The 11544-nt window shown below is 42.6% G+C and overlaps 1 pseudogene; it reads left to right on the top strand.

The window, feature by feature from the left end:
* Positions 1-233: 233 nt before the first annotated feature.
* Positions 234-637, top strand: LOC139703376 (protein FAM136A-like; annotated as a pseudogene).
* The last annotated feature ends 10907 nt before the right edge of the window (positions 638-11544 follow it).

Raw genomic sequence — 11544 nt, 5'->3', positions numbered from 1 at the left:
GTGGCTCTGGAATCCCGAATGGAAGTCCCTCTTTTTTGTCCTGCTATGATCACTGGCCTACTGTTAGACTGCAGTGAGAATGATAAACCCGTAGGCAGGAGAGGACGTGGGCCCTCGCTGCCTACTCTCTCCTATCCTTGGTTGAAAGCAGCAGGCTTCACAGTTAAAAGCAGCAAGCTGGGAGCATGCGCAGAGTCCATGGGGGCACCACCGTGGCGCAGCGCGGGGTCGCCATGGCAGAGGTCCAGCAGCTCCAGGGGCAGGAGGCAGCGGACTCTGTGGGGAAGAGTGTGGAGACGGAGAACATCCTCGAGAGGCAGGGCCTCACGTTCCTGCTGCTGTGAGGACAGCCAGGCTACGTCACAGCACGGCTCCAGGGCACTGAGTCCTGCCATGCACCTCCGGCCCAAGCCCAGGCCTTGGTGACCACTGAGCTCGAGAATTCCAGGACCGCCTGACCCCCTGTACCATGCACCGCAACGACACAGCCAAAGATTCAATAGATGCTGGGAGTAATGAGCTTTAGGTGAAGTGGCTGCTGGACAGTTGTATGACCAAGTGTGTGGATGACCACTTGCACCTCATCCCAACTATGACCAAGAAGATTAAAGAGTCTCTCTCATCCATTGGGAAATAAAAGTCCTTGCCAGTGGCCACTGGGGCTGAGAGCAGGAATCTATTTTAAAAGAGGAATGGGAATTTTAGTCTTTGAAGCATAGTTTATGAATGAAGAAACCAAGGATGGCAGCAAGTTTAAGGCATATATTACTCTAGACACTGGTTCCTTTATGTTTTGATCCAAGAAAGTGAAATGGAAAAAAAATAGTGCTAAAATTTGAGTAAAGAACAGCAGAGCCTTTTAGAGCCTAAATTTCACGTGGCCAGTGCTTGTCCTGACAGCAGGGAACTCCCTTGTACCAAGCCAGAGCTCTCCAAGGTACCAATTCCTGCAACATAGGCACCTACAGGATGGCGGGCTCTTCCAGGATGGGGCGGGCTCCTCCAGCCTGCCAGGGACCTGTGGAGTTGGAGGAGAGGAGTTTCTGCTTGTTGCCAACCTCCTGTATACCCGAGGTATCGTCATACCATATTCCATAGACTGTAAACAACATCCAGGAGATCACTAATCCTGAAGGGGGAAGAGGTTTCCAGGTCTTTGTTTTGTTTTTTATATACAAGGCATGAAGTGGATTGAAGAAGTGAATTTGAGAGGGAAGTAGTTTGAATAAGAACTTGGAAAGCTTCCTTGTGTATATTCTTTATAGCCATCAAGATTTGGATTTCTTGTGGCTGGGTTGTAGCTCAGGGTTAGAGTGCTTGCTTCGCATGCATGAGGCACTGAGTTCTATCCTCAGCACCACATAAAAATCAATAAAAATAAAGATATTGTGTCCATCTACAGCTAAAAAAATTGAAAAAAAAAAGACACGGATTTCTTGAAATTCTTATTGCATCTCTCAGCTGGGAGATCACTGCAAAAACATGAGAGGCAATGTCACATTAAGTGTGGAAAGCAGGGCTTCCTCCACCAACATACGAGCCCTGAGGCTTTCTGCAGCAAAGTGACAGGATAATCTTTCTCCTTTGAAGAGAAAGGAATTTTGATTGTGATACATATACCAGTATCTGGAAATAAACAGTAAAATAGTGACAGTTCACTAGCTAAGAGAGTTGTAAAGTACTGTCCTTGGAAGAGAAAAAAAAAAAAAACCACTTGTTTTCATGGAACAGAAGCCTAAATCCAGCATTGCTAACTTAGTTCCCTGAATGAACAGAGCCTTATTAAGATAATATCTCGGCAACAGGAAGGTTACAAAGTCAACAGCTTGGGCTAGGACAAGCTCCAACACATACCCTCCCTCTGAGTGCAAATGAAGGGCACCCCACACAGAACCCTTTATCAAACACCATTTTTGCCTGGGGCCTTTGCACTGTGCAATGTTCCTGCCCCAGCCTGGTACCTTATCTTCTGGATAAGGAGCTCGTTGTCTTTTAATCAATTTATTACTTGAAATGATGATATAGCCTGTCTGTATGCTCTGTCAAGGCCATGATATATTTTCCTAGTGGTTTGGTTTTACAATAAATACAATAAATAGTATCATTCTCCCCCCGCCCCCCCAAAAAAGTACCAAGCTTTCTAAGGCTCTTCTGTTGGATCCCAGTGGCTGTTTCTAGGCGCCCTACATGGATTTCCTTATGTGGTGAGGAAGTCAGCATCCTGCACCATGGAGCAGGTGTCGGTTTTCTGCTTTGCATTTCATTGGGTAGCAGATTTCTTCACTCAGCATCTTCTCCCTGCAGCCCTTGAGTTTGTTCACTGTTGTCTGTGTAATAATCTCACACGGGCCTCAGCCTTCTTTGCTTCACCCCCAGGGATGCTCCAGCTTATCAATACTTTCCAAAGACTAGTCCCTGGAGTGGCTGTGTTTTTATGTGGCCTGGCAACACTGAGAGAGTAGGGGGTATTATATCTAGGAAATAATAACTTTTTTTTTTGCATGACTGGTTCCTATTAGTTTTAGCTTAACCAAACACTCCAGGTCATTTTCTACTGAAATCACCCTCTTTAGAATGCCTCCCGTCTACTTCTCTAATATTTAATTTTGGGAAACACTATCACTAAAGAATTTTCAAAATAATCATCCCTATGGTGTTAGTTCAGTGTTTAAGCTAGTCTAGATTATTTTGTTTCTTGTTTTTAGTATGTCTCACTGCAAATATTATTAATAATTTTTTTCTGGATAATTAAGGAGAACATATCAAATCCATAACTAATGGCATGATTTTAATAGATCTTTTGATACTGTCTCCCAACATTTTTAAAAGAAACCTTATATTTGTTTGGAATATATCATGGTGATGCTGGAAGAACAATTAAACAATAGAGATAAAATTCTCAAAAAATGTAAATTGTACAAGCAGAAAAGTTGAAGAGGGCCAGCCGATGACCTTGCTGACATTGACTACAACTGGCATCTGCAAAGTGGTTCTTTGTGGATTCCGAACCCCAGAGAAGCAATCCAGTTTGGAAAACATTAACATAATAAACATATTTTTAGGAACCTGTCCTTTCTTGGGGGCCAGCACTGTAGACTCTCCCCTGGCTCTGTGCTGAGAAGCCCACATTTTCCCCGAGTGCAGGAACAGCCCTGGGAGAGCTGTGTGGAGCGCCCGGCTTATCTTTTCCACTAAGACTCACAAGTGCCCTTTTCTCATCCTGGATCCCCAAGGGGAAGGGGAGGAACCAGGCAGCCGGTTAGCTCAGCTCACCTGAGCTCGTCTGTGAGCAGGCAGGTGGCACAGGAAGGGGGAGGAGGTTGGCCTGAGGTGGAGCTCTCAGGAAGCCCTGGGCACCCAGGACCTGAGGGGGGTGAAGGTGAGCGTCCCAGAGGATGGCCATGAGCACAAGGGGACTCAGGTGACGTGTTCCAGGGATGGGTGCTGAGCAGACGGCCTGCGAGGACTGGGGTGGATGCAGTGCGGGTAGCCAGAAAATGAGAGTCCCTGCTTGGGAGCAGTGCTCCTCCCAGACTGCTCTTGCCCTCTGTCTGTGAGTTCGTGTCTCCTGAAGGAAGCTGAGGATCCTGTGCCAAGCGTAGAAACAACCCCATCAGCACGTTGCTCCCTCCACCGTCAGCAGGAAACCTGGCCTTTGTTCTCATGGACAGGATGGGCCTGTCCTCCATCCCTTCCCGTCTCACCCCATTTTCTCTCACTCTTCGGGGTACACGGCCTGTGTTCAGCTCTGGCAAGTGTTGACAAGAAATGATCTCAATCTGGTTGGAAGGACGAGACTTACCTTGTGACCTAAATGAGGGATAGAATGAGTCAGGACCGGCTTTTAGGGCCCACAATGAATGGGACAGAAATCAGGGCCAAGGGGGTTGTGGGAGGAACCAGGTAGGGGGCCCTGTTACAGTGGAGGAGGGAGGGGGAGGGGTGGGAGGTCTCGAGGGGTGGGGGGTGTTGTTACTACTATCACTCACCTTGCCTCCCCTCAATCTGAGGTGCTCACTCTCACACTCTTGTCCCTTCTCAATATCTGAGCATCTCTTCCCATGGCATTGCTCTGGGACTTGCGAGCCCCAAAGGAAAACCAGTCTCTGTATCTTATGGCAAAATCTTATAATTTATCAGTTTACCTAACCACCAAATTGGGGCTCTACAGAGAAATAAAATTGGATGTCAGAGCAAAGTGTGATCCTTGAAAACAATAAAAATTTTTGACACAGACATCCCCTTAATGCTTCCGATCTGAGGCCCGCTGATGCCTGTGGCTGGCCTTGGGTTGAGAGTGGCAGCAGGTCAGCTCTGCAGGCCCAGTTGCAGAATCAGGACCATGGGGTGGGGCCCTGGGCAGGAGTGGAGGACACGCCAACTGACCTCCTGCAGGTGGTGTCCAGGCTCCCGCCTTGGGGTGTCAGCATTGAAAGCAATCTCCCCTTCCATTGCCTGGATGCTTCTGGCAGGTCTTGGTAACAGTGTGGGTGGCAATTTTGGAAACAAGTTTATTTTCTCCAAAGACAGTGCTTACTGTGGCCCTTCACCCACTTCCAGTGTTCCCCCCCCAGAATGATCCTCAGATCATGGGCAGTTTTCTTGGCACCTTCACATCAGAAATTTCCAAGGGAGGTGACCCACTGTCCAGGAGAGTTCAAAGCAATGATTCATTCACCACTCCCCACACTCTCTCACTCTAAGAAGTTACCTACCTACCTTTTTTTAAAAAATAAAAAATGTTAAATCCCCTTGATTTCTCCACCAATCCACACTCAGGATTTATTCTACCTTCCCTATTTCCTCATGTGTAACTTGTTTGTCCAGTGTTATTTGTGATATATTTACACATTTGTTCAATTCTTATACATATTATTAACCCATATACACATGAGAAACACATTTGCCAAACAGAGCACAATATTTGTACAGTTTGTTCTATAGCTTTTGAAAACACATTATGTCTTTGCTTCTAATCTCTTTTTGTTGTTGTTGTTACCTGTATTGATAAATTTCTCAAATGCCCTTAGTAAGTGACGTGGAGATATTAGGATTTTAGTAGAAAACGTTTCCCCATTACATAAGTTGCTGGCTTTGGTGCTTAGTAGATGAAAGAAAGAGAGAGACAAAGAGACAGAGAGAGGGAGAAGGAGGAGGAAATAGATGGAAAAACATGTTTCATTTCATATTTTATAGAATGTTCCTCACTTGGGCAGTTGTTGGTGGATTATATTAATGATTTTCCTCTTGGTGAACCTCCTCCCTTACTATTCTAGTTTTCTAAAATAAATCCCATTTGGTCATGATGTATCATTTTAAAAAATGTTGTAGGATCCACTTTGATATAATTTCATATTAAACTTGGCACTGGTATCATACATGAGATTCATCTGTAGTTTTCTTCTTTTTTGCCTTCTATTTTTTAATTAAAAATCATATTTAGGGGCTGGGGATGTGGCTCAAGCGGTAGCGCACTCGCCTGGCATGCGTGCAGCCCGGGTTCGATCCTCAGCACCACATACAAACAAAGATGTTGTGTCCGCCGAAAACTAAAAATTAAATAATAAAAAAAAAATTTAAAAAAAATCATATTTACTTAGAAGCACTCAGAATATCAATGAGATGATTGTAGCTTGTTTTCTGTTTTGCTTTTGTTTCTTTGCAATTAGAGTTGGATTCATTTAGTAACATAATTTTATATGAGCTACATCTGACACAACTGAAGATGAAAACCTACAAACCTCATATGTAGCCAATGTGCTGGGCCCCAATATGAGCCTGCTTTAAACTTCCATGCCCGTTTTCACCTTCATGCTATACCAGTCCAGGTTAGTGGCTACCAAGAGTGGACTGTTTAAAAAGACATGTTATGTCGCATTGACTATTCAAAAAAAAAAAAAGACAAAGCACAGTTTTAAAATAAATCTTTCACAGCCTTACATTTCAATATTTTTTTCTTTAAAAGGAATGAGGTATGAATGAAATTATGGCATTTGCCAGTAAATGGATGGAGCTGGAGAATATCATGCTAAGTGAAACAGCCAATTCCCCAAAACCAAAAGCTGAATGTTTTCTCTAATATGTAGTTACTAATTCACAATAAGGTGTGGGGGGTGCTAGGGAAGAATGGATTTACTTTGGATAAGGTAGAGGGGATTGATGGGAGGGGAGGGGGCCCAAAGACACTGACAAAAATATAAAAATAGAGTGTAAAAGTCTATTTCCAAGGCTATTATTTATAAAAGCCAAAGGAGAGGAGGATCCTAATCACCATCCTCAAAGATGGGTAGAATAAGCTCATCACAGGCTCATGAGTCGTGCGAGCTGATCACAGGCTCACCAGGAGCAATGCTGCACACGACTGGAACATCTCCAGGTTACATTGTGGAGCAAAGCCTGTGAGGCAAATAAAGTCATGCCTCGCATCCACCACCCAGCTAATAAGGGGTATAAGAAAAGTTCTTACTGTGTCTGGAGAAAGGGGACGAGGTGACAATCACAAGGACAGAAGCCAAACTTCTTCCAATTGACTTTTGTAGATTTGATTTTAGAACGATACAAATGTTGTACATGATTTCATGGAAAACTATATTGAAATTAATTCTCCAAAATAAAAAGAGACAAGTGGCCATAACTGTGTACACATGTGTATTTAAAACACACTCATTTCACTGACCATCCCTAGAACAATACCCAGAGATGAAAAAGAACTAAAAAATGCCTTTAAATTCTTCATTGTCATAATGTTAGCAATGAAATTGATCTCGCTATCCTCAAAGCATCATGTGGTGTCTGTGTTGGATACACACACACACACACACACACACACACACACACACTGAAAAGGCCGAGCACAAAGCAAGCCACACCCAGTTGCCTAACTAGCTCCTGTGCTCAGTGTGGTCATCAGCACTGCTTCCCTACAAAAGAAGTCAAGGATTCCTGGGGTAATGACCAACTCAAAGTTTGGGGGAAAAATGCCTAACATGACGTGGGACCATCTTATTGGAGTTTCGCTGCATCCTGATTCAAACAGAATAAACTGAATACAACATGAATAATCCCGAGATCCATTTCAGAACCCAAGACCCAGTTCCTCAGCTGGCGGGAGTGCTGATGGCCAACAGCTTTCAGCTGACCCTGTCCCCTCCCTTGGCCATCCCTGAAGGTTGCCTTCAGATGGACAGGGTCGCCTCATCCAAGGTCATGCTAATGCTCAGGACAGCTCAAATCCCATGTCTGGTCAGTATGGAGGTACAGAGGCCTGCCCTGGCCCTGGTGTGGGATTCTCCAAGGGCCACCTTGGCTCTTGGGTCTTAGTGAGCTGGTTCAGGGGCCTGTGAATCATCACAGCCTGGTGCCCCCCGCTTCCTTCACTTCCTTCGGTGATCCTTATGATTTTATACTTGTATATCATTGCAGAATCTGCCCCCTGCTGCACTCAGCCTGAGACACCCAGAAAGTGCCTAATTGTCCTCCCTGAGCTAGCAGGAAACTGTGGGGTCAGCTGGGGAGGAGGGGTTCAGACAGGCATCTCTGGGGCTGAGGAGGTGGAGAGAGCCTGGGGGTGCTTTCCAGTGGCTGTGTCATGTGGTCAGTGATTTCCCTCATAAGGGGCTGGTTGCACCGGCAGGGGATTCAAACCTCTCCAGTTTAAAACACATTCCAGAGGCTTTGAAAGTGCAGACTCTGAATTAAATTCATAGATGCACTTATGAAGAAATTATGAACATTTTTATGCTATAGAGTTTTCCTTTAGGTATAGTGTACTGCTTCGAATTTTTTTTTTCTGTAATTTTTGTTGGGGAGATACAGTTGCACATAATGATGGAATTTGTGGTTACATATTAATACATGCACACAATGTAACAATATAATTTAGCCAGTATCATTCCCCAGTATCTCTCCCCTCCAACCCGCCCTCCCTCCCACTGGTGTCTTTCCTCTACTGATTTTCATGAGATATCCTCACCTTTCCTTGCCTTTCTTTTTGCCACTTTGGCTTCCACATATGAGGAAAACATATGCCCCTTGACTTTCTGAGTTTGGCTTATTTCACTTAACACAATGTTCTCAAGTTCCATTCATTTTCCTGCAATTGATATAATTTCATTCTTCTTTATGGCTGAATACAATTCCATTAGGTACATATAGCACACTTTCTTTTTCTGTTCATCCATTGACAGACACTTGGGCTGGTTTCATAGTTTGGCTATTGTAAATTATGCTGCTATAAACATGGGTATGCATGTATCACCGTAGTAAGATGACTTTAATTCTTTAGGACAAATACCGAGGAGTGATAGAGCTGGGTCATAAGCATAGTCTTTTGGGGAGACTCTATACTGGTTCATCGTGGTTGTACTAACTTACAATCCCGCCCACAGTGTAACAGTGTTCTTTTTCCTCCACATCCTCTTCAGCATTTATTATTGTTGGTATTCTGATGACTGCCATTCTCACTGGTGTGAGATGAAATCTCAGTGTAGTTTTGATTTGCATTTCCCTAATTGCTAATGATGTTGAACATTTTCTCATGTATTTGTCAGCCATTTGTATTTCTTCTTTTGAGAAATATCTGTTTAGTTCATTTGCCCACTTATTAATCAGGTTATGTGGTTTTTAGGTGTTAAGTTTTTTTAATTCTATATATATACTAGATATTAATTCTCTGTCAGGAGAGTAGCTAGCAAAGATCTTCTCCCATTCTGGAGGTTCTCATTTTATATTCTTCTTTCCTTTGTTGTGCAGAAGATTTTTAATTTTATGTCACTCATTTATTAACTCCTGGCATTACTTCTGAGCTTTAGCGTCCTATTGAGAGTGACGTTGCCTGTGTCTACATAAAGGATTGTTGATCTTCTGTTTTCTTCTGCAAGTTGCATAGGTTCTGGTCTAATTCTGAGGTCTTTGGACCATTCTGAATTGATCTTTGTGTAGCATGAGCAATAAGGGTCGAGTCTCATTCTTCTACATGTTCATAACAAGTTGTCCCAGCACCATTTGTCTCCAATGTATGTTTTTGGCACCTTTGTCAAGGATCAGATGACTGTAGATGTGTGAGTTTGTCTGTCTTCTGTTCGATACCTTTTGTCTGTGTATCTTTTTATGCCAGTACCATGCAATTTTTGTTACAATAACTCTGGGGTATAATTTGAAATCAGGTATTGGGATGCCTCCAGCATTGCTCTTTTGGTTTACAATTGCTTTGGATATTCCTGCGTTTTTAATTTTTTTGTTATTATTATTATTATTATCATTATTCCAGGATTGAACCCAGGGGTGCTTAACCACTGATCCATAGCCCCAGCCCTTTTTTATATTTTAATTTAGAGACAGGGTCTTTCTGAGTTGTTAGGGCCTTGCTAAGTTGCAGATCATGGCTTTGAACTCATGATCCTCCCACCTCAGCCTCCTTAGCTGCTGGGATTCAGGCATGCACCACTGAGCCTGGTTGGTTTTTAGTATTCAAATGAATTTTAGGACTGTTTTTCCTAGTTCTGTGAAGAATGTCATTGGTATTTTGATGGGGACTGCATTGAATCTGTATATTGTGTTTGGTGGCATGGCCACTGTAACAATATTAATTCTGCCCATCTGTGAACATAGGAGGTCTTTTCATCTTCTTGTGTCTTCTTCCATTTCTCTCTTTCAGAGTTTTAATGAGGGCCTGAGAGCAGATGCCATCACAGTGAAGGGAGTGCAGGGGAGGGAGAGATGGGGTGACAAGATAAGGCTACATGAGGATTCAGTCCTACTCCTTATAACAAGTCCATTTGGGAGACCCATCTCAGGGTTGCAGGTGACCCACCTTACTCTCTTCTGAGGACATGTCCCCCCTTAGCTGAGGAACCCCCACTAGACCCCACCTCTTACCTGTCCCACATCTCTTAACATCATCATGGGGAGGACCAATTTTCCATATAGGAAAGTGATGTCTACTGCATGAACCTTGGGGGGACACATTTAAACTAAGCTGTGGCAGTTCCAAGCAGATGTTCAAGCTGAGCTCCTTTTGGATATATTATCACCATGAATTGTATTTATAAATGTCCTAATATCCAACTATCTTTGCAATTTTACTTAGCAATGCAGGGTTAGTCTTTTAAATGATGGTTTTTTGATATTTGTTTATCATTTTTATAAATATTCATAAGTGAACCAATCTTTACTAGTTAACAGCACTTCAAAAATTGGATTGTTTGCCCTAGCCTCTGCTGACCCATGTTCTCAGAGTCCCATCTTCATGAAAAATGATAGACATGGCAGTAGACTTTATTTTGACATATCATACAGACATGGAGTATAACTTGCCATTCTTGTGGTTGTACATGGCATGGAGTTACTGGTTGTCTATTCATATATGAACATAGGAAAGTGATGTCTGATTCATTTTACTGTCTTTTCCATTCCCATCCCTCCTTCATTCCCCCAATTCCCTGTTCCAATTTTCTAATGTCTTCTTCAGTTTCTTTCTTTAGCCTTCTGTAGTTTTCATTGTAGAGGTCTTCACCTCTTGTTAGATTGATTCTCAAGATTTTTTTTTTGAGATGATTGTGAATGGGATAGCTTTCTTAACTTCTCTTTCAGCTCATTTATCATTGGTATAGAGGAACATGGTTATTTATGTGTGTTAATTTTATATCCTGCTACTTTCCTGAATTCATTTATGAGTTCCAGAAGTTTTCTGGTAGAGTGTTTTGGGTCTTCTAAATATAGAGTCATGGCATTGGCAAATAGGTATAGCTTGAGATCTTCTTTTCCTATTCGTATCCTTTTAATTTCCTTCTTTTGCCTAATGCTCTGGATAGAGTTTCAAGGACTACATTTAGTAGGACTAATGAAAGAGGGCATCCCTATATTGTTCTAATTTTTAGAGGGAATGCTTTCCATTTTTCTCCATTTAGAATGATGTTGGCCTTGAGTTTAGCATACATTACTTTTGCAGTGTTGAGGTTTACTGCTACTGTCCCTAATTTTTCTAGTGTTTTCAACATGAATGCATGCTGTATTTTTGTCTAGTGCTTTTCCTGCATCTGTGGAGATAATCATGTGATCCTTGATTTTAAGTCTGTTGAGTGGTGAATTATATTTATTTATTTCCATATGTTGAACCAACTTTGCATCCCTGGGATGAGCCCCACTTGGTCATGGTGAACTATCTTTTTAATATGTTTTTGGATATGATTTGCCAGCATCTTATTAAGAATTTTTGCATCTATGTTCATCAGGGATATTGGTCTGAAGTTTTCATTCCTTGATATGTCTTTGTCTGGTTTTGGTATCAGGGTCGTACTAAATTCACAGAATGTTTGGAAGGGTTCTGAGGAAGGTTTTTGGGAGATAGTTAGTATTAGTTGAGGTCAGGAGGATGGATCTCCACATGGTATAAGTGACCTACTTTGGGGGCCATATCAGATCCAAGTCATAACAATATTTAAGTACAATCCATTTTTATCATGGATATTTATTAACTTCCATTAGTGTGTTTGATGGGCATGAATGACTCAGGCTTTCTGATGAGTTTTGAAGCTACTGAGGGAG

Source organism: Marmota flaviventris, chromosome 1 (genome assembly GCF_047511675.1).
Source record: "Marmota flaviventris isolate mMarFla1 chromosome 1, mMarFla1.hap1, whole genome shotgun sequence".
Taxonomy (NCBI): Eukaryota; Metazoa; Chordata; class Mammalia; order Rodentia; family Sciuridae; genus Marmota; species Marmota flaviventris.
Note: the sequence above shows the minus strand (reverse complement) of the source record. Positions and strands in the feature narration are given on the sequence as shown.